The sequence below is a fragment of the Camellia sinensis genome, chromosome 2 (genome assembly GCF_055761805.1).
Source record: "Camellia sinensis isolate YWXY chromosome 2, ASM5576180v1, whole genome shotgun sequence".
In the NCBI taxonomy this organism is placed as follows: domain Eukaryota; kingdom Viridiplantae; phylum Streptophyta; class Magnoliopsida; order Ericales; family Theaceae; genus Camellia; species Camellia sinensis.
This window is the reverse complement of record NC_138962.1, coordinates 147,234,916-147,251,707: the sequence shown is the minus strand read 5'-3', so window position 1 is coordinate 147,251,707 and position 16,792 is coordinate 147,234,916. Positions and strand designations below refer to the sequence as shown.

Here is a 16,792-nt window from a genome sequence, read left to right as displayed (position 1 = left end):
AATACATAAACTACCCCAATTAATTCCATTGTTCCATTTCTTGAATATAAGTGGGTTATGGCATGTTGGAATGGTTCGGAGGTTCCAATCAGATATGAAAAGTTAATCTCACACAGTCCAATTAAGGAGATTGAATAGTGGAATAACAAAAAAGAAAAAGAAAAGAGCATGGTTTTGAAAGGACAAAAAAAGGTTATGATGGTGATGGCGGTAGCAACATGGTGGAGGTTTGGTGAGTTGACGGTTAGTGTTAATGTGATATAGGAGAGGATGATGTATTAATTATGGAGGAAATGACGCTGATTAATTGTTGGAATATTTTAATAAAAATAAATAATATTTAATATATTCATTATATTACCCAATGAGCTTTAATACAAATTCAATTATAAGTTTTATTACATAATAATTTTCATATAAATACACTATCTAAAAAAAAATTGTATTGATTACATAAGTTCCTATATAAATTTATCAACCGATTTTTTATAGTGGAATTGGCTTCCCTCCAATTTGTGTCGGATTGGAGGGTGTTGTTAGGCCCGTGGGGATCCATCAAGGGTCTCGTTTTTATAATTCGAACCGCTGAATATGTAGAATTCGTCGAGTACTATATGCCTATAAAAAATCACGTTGATCGGATATCGATAGTTATTTTATCGGATTAGATTTCTATCAATCATTTATTTTTTCACTATCTATTTTTTTTTATACAAAACTGATTTGATCACGTAATTATCGATATCCAATCAAAGTGATTTTTTACATGTATATAGTACTCAATGAGTTTTATACATTGAACTGTTCAGATTATCAAAATGAGACTCGTGGTGGGCCCCCATGGGGCCCAACAGTACCCTCCAGTCCGATCACCAACTGAAGGGAAGCCCAACCCTTTTATAATCTATCTTGGAAAAGTGTTTTCATAGAAAAGAGAAAATGGTGACGAAGACTTACTATAAAAGTGAAATGTTTCAAGAGAATTCTCTATATTTTATATGTTGTTTATGTTTTGGACAACTCTGGTTCGTGGTATGGTTCAAGCCTCATGGTGATCGTGAACACTAGATGAGAGACGTTGTAAGCAACATGAGTTTTATTTCAGAACTGTTAACGATGGAAGGAAAAATAGTTTTAGAACAGTAACAATGCGACTCTCAAAATATTACAATTATGTTTTCCTACTCTTGTTGTTATATATATATATATGTATATATATCATTTATTGTCATTATTTATATAATATTTGTGCTAATTATTTGATTTATTACTTTGCTAGACTAACAATCTAAAATTAGTTTTCTTTCTAATTTATGCGTAGATCTTGCAAAATGATATTACTATTGGTACATTTGGTTCAAAAAATGTATGGTATATAGAAAATTAATGGCTAAGATTGAGTTCCGTCATTATCCTTTTTATAATTATGAGCCAAAATCATATTTGTTCATAACTACAATCAAATTGATCATAACTTAGTCATAACCACATCTCATAACCAACACCATTTTGTTCATAACCAATATCACATATTTCATAACCATAATCGCGTATCTCCAAACCAAAACCCTTTATCTCATAACCACACCACTTTGATTATAACTAATATCACATATCTCATAATCATCAATCACATATTTCATAACCACTACCCACATAGATCATAACCACATCTCATAACCTACTCCTTTGAGTCATAACCAATATCACATATCTCATAACCACTAGTCACGTGTCTCACAATCAACACCTTTTTGCTCATAACCACATCACTTTGATCATAACCAATATCACACATCTCATAACCACTAACACATATATCATAATCAAACACTCTTTGACTCATAACCACACCACTTTGCTCATAATCAAAATCACATATCTTATAATTACTAATCACATATCTCATAACCATTACCCACATATCTCATAACCAACACCCTTTGGTTCATAACCAAAATCACATATATCATAACCACTAATCACATATCTCAAAACCACACCACTTTGATCATAACCAACATAACATATCTCATAACCACTAATCATATATCTCATAACCAAACACCATTTGACTTATAATTACACCATTTTGCTCATAACCAAAATCACATATCTCATAATCACTAATCATATATCTTATAACCTTTATCCATAAATGTTATAACCACATCTCATAACCAGCACCCTTTGCCTCATAACCAACATTATATATATATATATATATATCGTAACCACTAATCACATATCTCATAACTAACACTCTTTGACTCATAACCATCATTTTGATCATAACTAACATTATATATCTCATAACCACTACCCATATATCTCATAACCACACTACTTTGCGCATAATCACTAATCACATATCTCATAACCAATACCATTTGACTCATAACCATACCACTTTGATTATAACCAACATTACATATTTCATAACCACTAATCATATATCTCATAACCACTACCCACATATAGTAGCGTAAATTTGGCTAGCGGCACACTCAAAGCCCGCTCGTGCCCTGGGTAGGCCCAGCTAGGCCTAGGCTTAAGCCCAACCCAAGACCTAGGCCTTGTGATCTGGGGCCCGGCTTGGCCTGAGTGTGTTATGGAGTGCAACCCATCTTGTGAGCCCAAAATTTTTTTTCTTACCTGGCCCGACCAGGCCCAACGTCCCCCTACCCTCTGTAAGTACAATGGTCAAAAATTAAAAAAAAAAAATGAAACGGTCATATGACTGTTAATTCTACCAACAACCAATTTTTTATTCTTTATTTTATAAATTAACCCTCCCTTCTCCAAGTCATATAAATACCACCCCTCTCACATTTTATTTCTCACAAATAAATCTTTCTCTCTCAAACTCTCATTCTCTCTCAACTCTCACTTTCTTAATTAATTGTAAAGTTTTATCCCTAAGTGACAATTGTAATTGATCACATATCTCTATTTTAGATTTATTTTTAATCATAGTATCTTTATTGAATATAATAGAAATAGTAATAGACAAACAATATGGGTGTGTTTGGTAATATTTACGTTTTCAGTTTATATTTATAAAAATTTTATAAATTGATTTTTGTTTATTTTTTATTTATTTTTAGAAAAACATAAACTACAAACGCGTTTGGTAATTGACAAAATGTTTTAAAAAATTTAAAAATATAAAAAAGAGTGAGAAATGGCAAGTGGTGGCGGAAGACCGTGGTGAAAAGTGATGACGGTGGGTGCTAGGTAGCTGGTGGTGGTGGGTGGTGGCGGGTGAGCGGTGGTGGTGGGTGGGTGACGGTGGCGGGTTGTGGGTAGTAATGAGTGGGTGGTAGTGGTGGCGGGTGGTAGGTGGTGGGTGGTGGGTGACGGATGGCGGGCCGTGGCGGGTGGGTGACGGGTGGTGGGTGGTGATGGTGGGTGGGTGGGTGACGGTGGCGAGTGGTAGCGAGTGGGTGGTGGTGGTGGTGGTGGCGAGTGGTGGGTGGTATTTGATTATTGTATCCGGACTTAGGTTCCGTAGATTCTGATATTGTATAATTGTTGTTGTTGTCCCTTATTTTCTTATTTGGAGTTATAGGATGTATTGGGCAGGTTTGTTTCAGGTTGGTTGGGTTTAGAAACCTAGTGTTACTGTCCAGAATTTTGGTTCTTCGCTCGAGCGAGTGGTTGGTCGCTCGAGCGAGATGTTGTTTTTGGTTCTTCGCTCGAGCTAGGCTTTGGTCGCTCGAGCGAGAGGTTGCGTCCAGTATGGACCTGTAGCATTGCATTCTTGGCTCGAGCGAGATTTTCTTTGCTCGAGCGAGGTTTTCTTGTGTCTGGTCGCTCGAGCGACCATGTCTTCGCTCGAGCGAGCCTGTCCAGTTTATATACGCAATAGCGGGTTTTGATCAGTCTTTTCATTTTCTTTTTGATTCTAAACCCTAGGTCCGACTTCTCTCTCTTCCTACTCACCTTCTCTCTTAGATTTGATCCACTTAGGGTGTGTTTCTACCCTAGATCCTTCATTAAAAAGGTAGAGTGAGTCGAGGGCTTCCATTTAATCTGAACATTTGGCAATTTGGAGCACTTTGGTATTTGGGTATTCATCTCTGTCTTCTCCATTTGGGTTGTTTTTCTTCGAGGTAGGGATTTCCTACTCCATTTTATAGGTTTTGTTCTAAGTTTTGGTATATTGATATGTTGGGGTTACTTTGATAATTTTGGGAAAAACCCTAGTTGAATTAATAAATTAATTTGTATATTTAACTCATGGAAATGGGGAATTCACTGATTAAATGGCATAGTTGGTTAATTTAAATCACTCGTCTATTGAATTGTTGGTATATTTATTTCCAAGTCTAGAAATAACTGTTTTGGGCTATCGGTGGAGGATAGTCGTGCTTGTTGTAGACTCTGCATGTGGATTAGGGATAACTGAAATTAATCATTGATTAAGTCATCAATCTTGACTGTTAAATTAATACAGACATTATGTGTATTGATTGTGTGTGGTATATGTTATGTGTTTGCATACATTGTTTTGTGTGGGAGGAGATAGGGGATGTACTCCACGGTTTAGGGGAAGATAGGGGATGGACCTCTAAACCGGATTTTGTTTTGGGAGGAGATAGGGAATGGACTCCATTAGTATAGCGATCCCGGGTTTACCCTTGTTGTACAGTGATCCGGACATGTGTCCGTGGATGTTGGATGTTGTTTATTATCTTGTTTACATCCTTTCTTACTTTGTATTTGAGTTATAGGATGTGTTGAGCGGGTTTGTTACAGGTTGATTGAGTTTAGAAACCAAAACTAGTTGCCCAGATTTTTGGCCTGTACGCTCGAGCGGGGGTGTTGGCGCTCGAGCGTAGATTACATCCATCCAGTATCTTGTTGTGCAGTGCTGTGAGCTCGAGCGTAGGGTTGGGAGCTCGAGCGGAGGTCTGGTTCTGCAAAAGTGCTGGGCGAGTGCATTCTGCGCTCGAGCGGGAGGTTGGCCGCTCGAGCGGAAGTTTGTGAGTGGCCGCTCGAGCGGGGTGTTTTACGCTCGAGCGGAAGACTGGGTTTAAATCCCGAAATTGTGACTTTTCAAATCACTTTTCACTTTCTCTTCTCTCTCTTACTTTTCCAAAAACACCATTGTTGAGCCTCTCACTCTAGACTCTACCTTCTCTCTAGGTTTTGATCTAGTAGGAGTGATTTACTCACCTTTGGCCTTTACAAAAAGGTTGTTGATCGTCGAGGGCTTCATTTTAATCTGAAAATCTCGGGTTTTGGAACACGTTGAGTTTTGTCTTCTTCTCCCTTGGAGCTCCGAATTTGAGGTAGGGATAACCTACTCCTCTCTATGGGTTTTGTCTTTAAATTTTGGTATTTTGAGATGTTGGGCTTGGTTTGGTAAATTTGTGAAAGTTTGGGGCTTTTGTGTATTTTTACAAAAGTTGGGGTTTTATTCATAATAAACCTAGATGCATGTTTGGCATAGAAAAATAGAATGATTGTTGAATCATTGATGAAAATGGGACCTAAGGGTTGAAATAGTAATTATGGAAAATGGCCTAATTACATTGTTTAATTAATTGGGATAATTAATTGGTGAGAAATGAGGAAATGAAATGTTGATTGAATATCCATTTGTGCATTTATTTTCTGTTTTAGAAATAACTGCTTTGGGCTATCGGTGGAGGATAGTCGAGATTGTTGTAGACAATGCATGATGATTAGGTAAACGAAAACTAATCAATGGAATGTGTCATGGAACTTGACGGTTGATAGAATACATTAATTGTGTGTATTGTGTGATTGTATATAGAACCAATGTGTTTATATACGTTATGTGTAGAGGAGGAGATAGGGGATGTACTCCGCGGTTTAGGGGAAGATAGGGGATGTACCTCTAAACCGGATAGGTATTGGGAGGAGATAGGGGATGAACTCCGTAGACAGAGCTCATATGCTTGTCTAGAGAAGTGAAGATAGAGCTCATATGCTTATCTTTGTGAAGTGTGGATATTGTTGATATACATATCTGTTGTAGAGTGTGGATACAGCTTGTATGCTTATCTGTGGATATTGTTGATATACATATCTGTTGTAGAGTGTAGATACAGCTTGTATGCTTATCTGTGGATATTGTTGATATACATATCTGTTGAGATTGAGGATATAGCTTTTATGCTTATCTGAATGTGAGATATAGTTTTATACATATCTGTGGAAATGATGATAGAGCTAGCATGCTTATCTGTTGAAAAAGGGAAAATGAAAAGTAATTGGGACTTGTAAGTCGTTGACATAAATATGAAATTTATGTGATTGTATCAGTGTTGACCAACTATCAATTGCTAATGTTTTAGTCATTGTCCATGGTTGGTTTAGTGTATTTCTACTGGGCTGTGGCTCACCCTATATGGGAATATCATTTTCAGGTACAGGAAGCATGCCACCTCCAAGGACATAGCTGGGAGGCTTGTGGCGGGCATAGTTTTGTCGTTTTACTTTTGATGTATTACTTGTAATTTCAAGCCAAGGGCTTAATGTGTAAACGAGTTAGAACTCTTTGTTGTAACCAAGTGTTAACTTGGAAAGCTGTAAGCCCGTAGGGCATTTTGTTATGAGGTTAACATGTAATACTTATGTCTTGGAATTCTAATGAATGAAAGGAATGCGGTTAGTCTAAATGTAAATGCATGTCTTATCTGATGGGTTTATTGTTATTATTTTGAGGGCGTTACAACTTGGTATCAGAGCGTACCGGGTTCGAATACTTTGGGTACGTGGGAAGTGATTAGGATCACAATGGGTTTGTCTCGCTTGATAGAGACGTAGATGTAGTACCATATGCTATGTGTTTATTTGATAACATGCTTATGTGGCTATGTGGGTATGGGATTTAATTTCTGGGATATTGATTGGATCCTTGAGTTTCTGGGAGTCTTGTTGGAAAGGCACTTGATCAATGCTGTTTCTAACCGGAACTCTAGTAACGCCTCGGGACTATCATTATCCGGAAATGAAGTTCGTAAGTGCTTATGTGTTTATGTGCTTATGTGGAGTGAATTACACTTGTTCATGCATTAGGACGTGAGTGTTTAGTTTCGGCACATTTATGAATGTGCTAACGTTCTGTGTTGCCTTTATTAGGATGTCAGGACGAGGAAGAGGTGCTAGGCGTGGTAGACCTGCGAGGCAGGAAATACCGTTACAGGGTGAGATTCCGGCAGTGCAGGAGGGAGTTGGGCAAGCCAATGTGGCCGAGCCAGTAGGTCAGCAGGCTATGGGTGCCTTGGCCAGAGAGATAGCAGGAGCTTTGGGTATTCTTAGAGCTGGGAATCAGGCAGCTGAGACAGGGCCTTCCTTTTTGAAGAGGGAGTTCTTTCGGTGTAATCCGGACGAGTTTATCGGGGATCCTAAAGAGCCGCTTAAGGCAGATGAATGGCTCGAACAGACAATGAAGACGTTTGAGATGCTTGGCATCGAGGACGGAGCACTGAAAGTGACCTTGGCATCCTTCCAGCTGAAGGGAGATGCGGGTCAATGGTGGAAGTACGAGAAAGCTCGTGTTGGTGGTACTTGGGAGGCGTTTGTGAATGCTTTTCAGGAGAGGTTTTTATCAGCAGCAGCTAGGGAGAAGCTGAGGGATCAGTTTAGCCGGCTTAATCAGCAGGGCTTGTCAGTGGCCGAGTTTGAGGCTACTTTTACTAGTTTGTCCAGGTTTGCACCTGAACTGGTGGCGTCTGAGGAACGCCGTTGCTATGAGTTTGAGAGGAAGTTGAGGCGGGGCCTCAAGTTGAGAATCGGTGGGTCATATATTCGAGAGTATAGACACCTAGTGGACGCTGCAGCTCATATGGAGCTTATGATGCAGGAGGAGGATGAGGGCCAGAGAGGCTCCAAGAGGAGCCAGGATAGTCAGAGTGATGGCAGGAGACAGAAGGGTTATAACCCTCAGCAGTCGCAGGGTGGTGTTGCTAGATCGACCTTCCCAGTGCCGAGTGCAGGCTCCGGGAGAGGTGGTCAGGGGGATTTCACCTGTTACAAGTGTGGCCAGCTGGGTCACAAGGTATCTGTTTGCCCGCAGAAGGGTGGGGGTCAGAAAGCTGCTTCTTCTTCAGCTAGACCGCAGAGTCAGAGTTTGGGCAGGGGGCAGCTCTTGACTTGTTATCAGTGTGGACAACCTGGGCACATGAAGAGGTTTTGCCCACAGTTGAGTGCCACTTCGGGAGCGTCTGGTTCTAGGCAGACGCAGGTTTTTCAGCCAGCTCAGTCTGTGCAGGCCTCGAGGGCCAATCCGGGAGTTTCGTCATCCCAGTCTGTGCAGCAGTCTTTTGCTCCGAGAGGTGAGCAGGTAGACCAGGGGCCTACGGGGCGCGTGTATGCTGTTACCGCGCAGGATTTAGTACCGGCTCCATCAGTAGTGAGAGGTACTTTTCTATTTTGCAACTCGGTTGCTAATGTGTTGATAGACACGGGTGCATCTCATTCTTTTGTATCTGCTGCATTTGCATCTGTTTTGGAATTGGAGTTAGCACAGTTAGCATCTCCTATTTGTGTGGTATCGCCTTTGGGTGGTGAGTTAATTCTGAAACAGGGTGTTAGAGGATGTGATATAGAGGTCGCCGACTATAGGCTTCCTTTTCCGTTTGTTGTCATGCCCATGAAGGGTTTTGATGTTATTTTGGGTATGGACTAGTTATCGTCATACCGGGCTGTTATTGATTGCTACCGCCAGAGGGTTACATTGTGTACCTTGAGCGGGGAGTGGTTCCATTTCTTGGGAGACCGGGTTGGTAGTGTTTTGCCACCGGGGTATGATTCGCGAAGGCGAAGTGAGCTTAGTGGTCTACTTGCTAGCTTTGAGAGTAGTAAGTGTGATGAGACACTGATTGTGTTGCCGAGGGTGGTTTGTGAGTATTTGGATGTTTTTTCCCGAAGATCTTGTTAGTTTGCCACCTCACCGAGAGATAGAGTTCTCTATTGATTTAGTGCCTGGAACGGCGCCGATTTCTATGGCACCTTACCGTTTTGCTCCAGCAGAGTTGGTTGAGTTGAAAGTTCAGCTCCAGGAATTGCTAGATAAGGGCTTTGTTCGCCCTAGTGTTTCACCATGGGGAGCACCGGCACTCTTTGTTAAAAAGAAAGATGGTGCCTTGAGATTGTGTATAGACTACCGGAAGTTGAATCGGGCTACGGTTAAAAATAAGTACCCTATGCCCCGTATAGATGATTTGTTTGACCAGTTGAAGGGTTCCCGTTGTTTCTCTAAGATAGACTTGAGATCGGGTTACCATCAGTTGAGGGTCAGGGAGGAAGATATTCCTAAGACGGCATTCCGTACGCGGTATGGCCATTATGAGTTTTTGGTGATGCCATTCGGACTTACCAATGCACCGGCAGTCTTTATGGACTTGATGAACCGGATTTTCCGGGAGTTCTTAGACCGATTTGTGGTTGTTTTCGTGGACGATATCCTTATCTATTCGTCTTCTGAGGAGGAGCACGAGGCACACTTGAGAGTGGTGCTTGAGTTACTTAGAGCCCATAGGCTGTATGCCAAGTTTGGGAAGTGTGAGTTCTGGCTGGGGGAAGTCAAATTCTTAGGCCATGTGGTATCCGGGGAAGGGGTGTCTGTTGATACATCCAAGGTTGAGGCAGTGCAAGATTGGGCACAGCCTAAGAGTGTATTTGAGATCCGCAGTTTTCTGGGATTAGCTGGGTATTACCGTCGGTTTGTGAAAGATTTCTCCAGGTTAGCGTCACCGTTGACTAGACTGACTCGGAAGGGAGTCAAGTTTGTGTGGAGTGAGACTTGTGAAAAGTCGTTTCAAGAACTGAAAGTTAGATTGACCACCGCTCCGGTGTTGATTATTCCGGAGAGAGGGTTGGGTTATGCGGTTTATTGTGATGCCTCACGAGAGGGTTTGGGTTGTGTGTTGATGCAAGAGGGGAAAGTGGTAGCTTATGGCTCACGTCAGTTGAAAATACACGAGAAGAATTACCCCACACACGACCTAGAGTTAGCAGCTGTGATCTTTGCCTTGAAAATCTGGAGGCACTACCTTTATGGTGAGAAGTTCGAGGTATTCTCGGATCACAAGAGTTTGAAGTATCTGTTTACACAGAGAGACTTGAATCTGAGGCAGAGGAGATGGATGGAGTTCATCGAGGATTATGATTTTGAGTTGCATTATCATCCGGGAAAGGCCAATGTTGTGGCCGATGCCCTTAGTAGGAAGACCATTAGTGATGTTGCTAGTATAGCCATCCGGGAATGGGTGATGTTGGGAGCACTTGGCGAGTTTGATTTGCTACTGGGCGAATCTGTCGAGGCTGCGGCCTTGTTTTCTGTTGTTGCGCAGCCTACACTTGTGATTAGAGTGTTAGAGGCACAGAGAGGTGACCTTGAGGTAGAATCCCTCCGAGAGAAGATCTCCAGTGGGAAAGTTGAGAAGGGTTTGACGGTGTATCCCGACCTGAGTGTGAGATACCGAAACCGTTTGTTTGTACCGGAGTCTTGCCGAGAGGAAGTACTCCGAGAGTTTCACCATTCGCATCTTGCGGTGCATCCGGGAGGTACTAAGATGTATCAGGATTTGGGTCGCCAGTTTTGGTGGCGGGGTATGAAGAGAGATGTGGCTGTTTTCGTATCGAAGTGCCTTACTTGCCAGCAAGTGAAGGCCGAGCATCAGAGGCCAGCGGGTTTGTTGCAACCCTTGCCTATTGCCGAGTGGAAGTGGGAGCATGTCACTATGGACTTCGTTGTAGGTCTTCCGAGGACTCAACGGGGTAGTGATGCTATTTGGGTGGTTGTAGACCGGTTGACTAAGTCGGCGCACTTTATTCCTATGCGCGTGAGAGATTCGGTAGATCATCTTGCCGACTTGTATATTCGGGACGTAGTGAGATTGCACGGGGTCCCAGTGACGATCGTCTCAGATAGAGATCCTCGTTTTACTGCTAGGTTGTGGCAGAGTTTGCAGAGTGCCTTGGGCACTAAGTTGACCTTTAGTACGGCTTATCATCCTCAGACTGACGGGCAGTCCGAGCGTACTATTCAGATCCTCGAGGATATGCTTCGGGGTTGTGTCCTGGACTTCAGTGGGACGTGGGAGAGGCACTTGCCATTGGTAGAGTTTGCCTACAACAACAGTTTTCAGTCTAGCATCGGTATGGCACCGTTTGAGGCCTTGTATGGCCGACCGTGTAGGTCTCCAGTTTGTTGGGCCGAGGTGGGTGATGCACCTTTGTTGGGTCCGGAGTTGGTTAGGGAGACGACGGAGAAAGTTGAGCTTATCCGTAAGAGGCTTGTTACAGCCCAGAGTCGACAAAAGAGTTATGCCGACCGTAGGAGGAGGCCTTTGGCGTTTGAGGTAGGTGATCATGTCTTTCTGAAAATATCACCTAGGCGAGGCCTGATGAGGTTTGGGAAGAGTGGGAAGTTATCCCCTCGGTTTATAGGTCCTTTTGAGATCCTTGAGAGGATAGGTGAGGTTGCTTATCGATTGGCCTTACCGCCGCAGTTGTCCGGAGTGCATGACGTGTTTCATGTGAGTATGCTTCGGAAGTATGAGCCAGATCCATCACATGTGTTGGATTGGACTGATTTAGAGGTAGATGAGGATGCCTCGTATGAGGAGAGACCGGTTCGGGTCTTGGATAGGCGGGATCAGGTCCTGCGTGGTAAGACCATTCCTTTGGTGAAAGTCTTGTGGAAACATCACGGAGTGGAGGAAGCCACTTGGGAACGTGAGTTGGAAGTCCGAGAGAAATATCCGGACTTGTTTGTTGTTATGTAATCTTATATTTAAATTTTACATTTTGTTGAACTTAAGAGCTTTTATATATGTCTTAAGTTGTGAAACATTGAAAATGTTTTGGTTATTGGAAGTATGTTTTGGAACTTGCCTCATATGGAAGTTGAATGTAACATTATAGGTGTTAAGTATATTGTTGACATTGGAAAGTTAGTGCATAATGTTGATGCATGTTGATAATACATATGTTGTTTACATATTGTGATATGTCTCTTGTTAAAGGGATGGGATGACCGGTAATGGGTCGAATTGTTGAATGTTAAATTGTAACATTGTTTAAAATGGAGGAAAACCTGTTTTTGAAAACTTGTGCTTAATTTCGGGGGCGAAATTCTTTAAGGGGGGGAGGTTATAGCGATCCCGGGTTTACCCTTGTTGTACAGTGATCCGGACATGTGTCTGTGGATGTTGGATGTTGTTTATTATCTTGTTTACATCCTTTCTTACTTTATATTTGAGTTATAGGATGTGTTGAGCGGGTTTGTTACAGGTTGATTGAGTTTAGAAACCAAAACTAGTTGCCCAGATTTTTGGCCTGTACGCTCGAGCGGGGGTGTTGGCGCTCGAGCGTAGATTACATCCATCCAGTATCTTGTTGTGCAGTGCTGTGAGCTCGAGCGTAGGGTTGGGAGCTCGAGCGGAGGTCTGGTTCTGCAAAAGTGCTGGGCGAGTGCATTCTGCGCTCGAGCGGGAGGTTGGCCGCTCGAGCGGAAGTTTGTGAGTGGCCGCTCGAGCGGGGTGTTTTACGCTCGAGCGGAAGACTGGGTTTAAATCCCGAAATTGTGACTTTTCAAATCACTTTTCACTTTCTCTTCTCTCTCTTACTTTTCCAAAAACACCATTGTTGAGCCTCTCACTCTAGACTCTACCTTCTCTCTAGGTTTTGATCTAGTAGGAGTGATTTACTCACCTTTGGCCTTTACAAAAAGGTTGTTGATCGTCGAGGGCTTCATTTTAATCTGAAAATCTCGGGTTTTGGAACACGTTGAGTTTTGTCTTCTTCTCCCTTGGAGCTCCGAATTTGAGGTAGGGATAACCTACTCCTCTCTATGGGTTTTGTCTTTAAATTTTGGTATTTTGAGATGTTGGGCTTGGTTTGGTAAATTTGTGAAAGTTTGGGGCTTTTGTGTATTTTTACAAAAGTTGGGGTTTTATTCATAATAAACCTAGATGCATGTTTGGCATAGAAAAATAGAATGATTGTTGAATCATTGATGAAAATGGGACCTAAGGGTTGAAATAGTAATTATGGAAAATGGCCTAATTACATTGTTTAATTAATTGGGATAATTAATTGGTGAGAAATGAGGAAATGAAATGTTGATTGAATATCCATTTGTGCATTTATTTTCTGTTTTAGAAATAACTGCTTTGGGCTATCGGTGGAGGATAGTCGAGATTGTTGTAGACAATGCATGATGATTAGGTAAACGAAAACTAATCAATGGAATGTGTCATGGAACTTGACGGTTGATAGAATACATTAATTGTGTGTATTGTGTGATTGTATATAGAACCAATGTGTTTATATACGTTATGTGTAGAGGAGGAGATAGGGGATGTACTCCGCGGTTTAGGGGAAGATAGGGGATGTACCTCTAAACCGGATAGGTATTGGGAGGAGATAGGGGATGAACTCCGTAGACAGAGCTCATATGCTTGTCTAGAGAAGTGAAGATAGAGCTCATATGCTTATCTTTGTGAAGTGTGGATATTGTTGATATACATATCTGTTGTAGAGTGTGGATACAGCTTGTATGCTTATCTGTGGATATTGTTGATATACATATCTGTTGTAGAGTGTAGATACAGCTTGTATGCTTATCTGTGGATATTGTTGATATACATATCTGTTGAGATTGAGGATATAGCTTTTATGCTTATCTGAATGTGAGATATAGTTTTATACATATCTGTGGAAATGATGATAGAGCTAGCATGCTTATCTGTTGAAAAAGGGAAAATGAAAAGTAATTGGGACTTGTAAGTCGTTGACATAAATATGAAATTTATGTGATTGTATCAGTGTTGACCAACTATCAATTGCTAATGTTTTAGTCATTGTCCATGGTTGGTTTAGTGTATTTCTACTGGGCTGTGGCTCACCCTATATGGGAATATCATTTTCAGGTACAGGAAGCATGCCACCTCCAAGGACATAGCTGGGAGGCTTGTGGCGGGCATAGTTTTGTCGTTTTACTTTTGATGTATTACTTGTAATTTCAAGCCAAGGGCTTAATGTGTAAACGAGTTAGAACTCTTTGTTGTAACCAAGTGTTAACTTGGAAAGCTGTAAGCCCGTAGGGCATTTTGTTATGAGGTTAACATGTAATACTTATGTCTTGGAATTCTAATGAATGAAAGGAATGCGGTTAGTCTAAATGTAAATGCATGTCTTATCTGATGGGTTTATTGTTATTATTTTGAGGGCGTTACAATTAGCATCACTTTTATGTGTGCTTATCTATATTGAAGTGTTTTTGTTGATACAGCACTAAAATGTGTATCAAACTGGAAGTATGAAGTGTTTTGAATTGAGTCTGAGTCTCATTTGTTTGTTGATATTGGAAGAATGTGAATTTGATATATATATGGTTCACTGTTGTAAGTTTGGCCAGGTTCTGAGCCATATTGATAATGTTGAAAAGTAAAACGTATCTTAGACATTAATATCATGAAACTGTATAGAGATATAACTGATTATCTTGGTTAACCAATTATTGAATGCTATTGCTTTATTCAATGCTTATATTTGGTTTAGTATATTTCTGCTGGGCTGTGACTCACCCTTTATGGGAACATCATTTTCAGGTTCAGGTGATAAGCTACCTCCAAGGACTTAGCTTGGGAGGGTTTGGCTTCTGGATTTTGAAGAAGATTATCTTTAGTTAATTGTCTTTATTTATTAGTACATGTAAACATTCAAGCCTAGGGCTTTTCTAGTATTGAGTTAGAACTCATATTTTTGTATCCAAGTGTTGGCTTGGAAAGATGTAAGCCTGTTGGGCAATTTATTCGATGTTATATGTAATGCTTTTACTTAGTAATACTCTGATGAATGAATTAATAAAATGTTTTAATTAAATAATGCATGTCAATGATATATATAATGGGTTTATTTTGAGGGCGTTACAGTCGTGGCAGGTGGGTGGCGAATGGCGGGTGGTGGTGGGTGGTGGGCGGTGATGGTGGGTAGGTGGTGGTGGCGGCAGTGGTGGCAGGTGGTGGATGGTGGTGGCAGATGGGTGGTGGATGGCGGGTGGTGGTGGGTGGGTGGGTGACGGTGGCGGGTGGTAGGTGGTAGCGAGTGGGTGGTGGTGGCAGGTGGGTGACGGGTGGGTGGTGGGTAATGGTGGCGGTGGTGGTGGGTAGTGGTGGCGGGTGGGTGACAGGTGGCTGGTGGTGGCGAGTGGCTGGTGGTGGCAGGTGGGTGGTGAATGGTGGTGGCAAGTAGGTAGCGGGTGGTGGTGGTGGGAGGTAGATGGTAGTAGTGGGTGGTGGGTGGTGGCGGCTGGATGGCAGGTGGGTGGTGGGTGGTGGTGGCGAGTGGGTGGCAGGTGGCTGGTGGTGGTGGTAGGTAGGTGGTGAGTGGTGGTGGCAGGTGGTGGTGAGGGGTGGGTGATGAGTGGTGGTGGCAGAAGACGGTGGTGGAAAATGGTAGCGGGTGGTGGCTAGTGTTGGGTGGTAAAAAAAAAAACTGAAAACTCAAAATGGAAACACATTTTTTGTGTTTTCATTTTTTGGCCAAATTTATAAACTGAGACCACTGATTTATAAATCAAAAATTTTACCAAACAAGTTTTTATTTGAATTTTTAAAATTTTTGTAAATATAAACTGAAAACTGAAAACGTAAGTGTTACCAAACGGCACCTGTACTTTTTAAAATATCTGTAAATGCGCACGCGCGCGCACACACACACATATTATATAATTTAACTAATTTTTCATAAAAAAAATATGTTGAAAAAATTATCTACGACGTGATTTTATTTTGTTCTACCAAATCATTTTCCTCCTAAATTTTTTTCCTAACATTTCTTCTTTTCTTTCTTTGCACTATTTTTTTCCCCTTGATTTGTGTTAGTTGTGCTTGAGCTCTCTCTATTTTTTACTCAGACTTCTCTATTTCTCTCAGATTATCGAACGACCATCGTTGATAGTTCTTCCTCACTGGATTCTTCATCTCTCTACTCATCTGTCTCTGCAATAGATATTTGAACTCGTCATTGCTCTCTCTATCTATTTCAACACTATTGATGGTGATATTTCTTTATCTACTAAATTCATCTATCTCGAAACTCTAGCTTTTTTACATTAAGATGTCACACATACACAAACCTTTGGCCCTAGTTATGATTTAAAAGATTTTCTTATTGTCAATTTGTACATACACACATATCTGTTATAGAACTGCTGAAAAAATGAATATTACGCTTTTTTTTTTGGTACTGTTCCACAATCTCAGTCCTCATCATCCCTCATCACTCTCATTCCTTACTGTCACTGTAGATATTTCTGACATTCCTTATCGAAAACGACACCACCATTGACGTCCTTTTTCACAGGTGGTAAGCCTACTCAGTCTCTCTTTCTTGTATTTCCTCTCTTCTTGCTCTACCGATTAATCTTCTCTAACTCTTATTTTCTGTTCCATGGCTTTAAATCATTGATTAAATTATTTAATGATTATCATTACATTTTGTTTTCTCTGTATCATGAGAGATACTGATTGGTGATTTTAGGACTTTTAGTGATTTGTTAGTCATTTTATGATAATTGTTACGAAACTTTGTTGCTTGATTATGATATTTGTAGTCTGTAAAAAAATTGAATATTTTTGTTACGTCAATTAGTTGTATTGTTACGCATTTTGTGATTGATGTTATGAAACTTTATGGGTTGATTATGACATTTGTGATTTGTAAATTTTTTTGATTATTTTACTATGCCAATTAGTAGTGCAGTTACACATTTTGTAATTGATTTTACTAAATTTTGTGAGTT

The 16,792-nt window shown here is 41.0% G+C and overlaps 1 protein-coding gene across 1 annotated transcript in view; it reads left to right on the top strand.

The window, feature by feature from the left end:
- The window catches only part of LOC114311198 (acyl-[acyl-carrier-protein] hydrolase FATB2, chloroplastic-like), a 292,813-nt gene that overhangs the window by 109,592 nt on the left and 166,429 nt on the right, over positions 1-16,792 (top strand). The window lies entirely within an intron of this gene.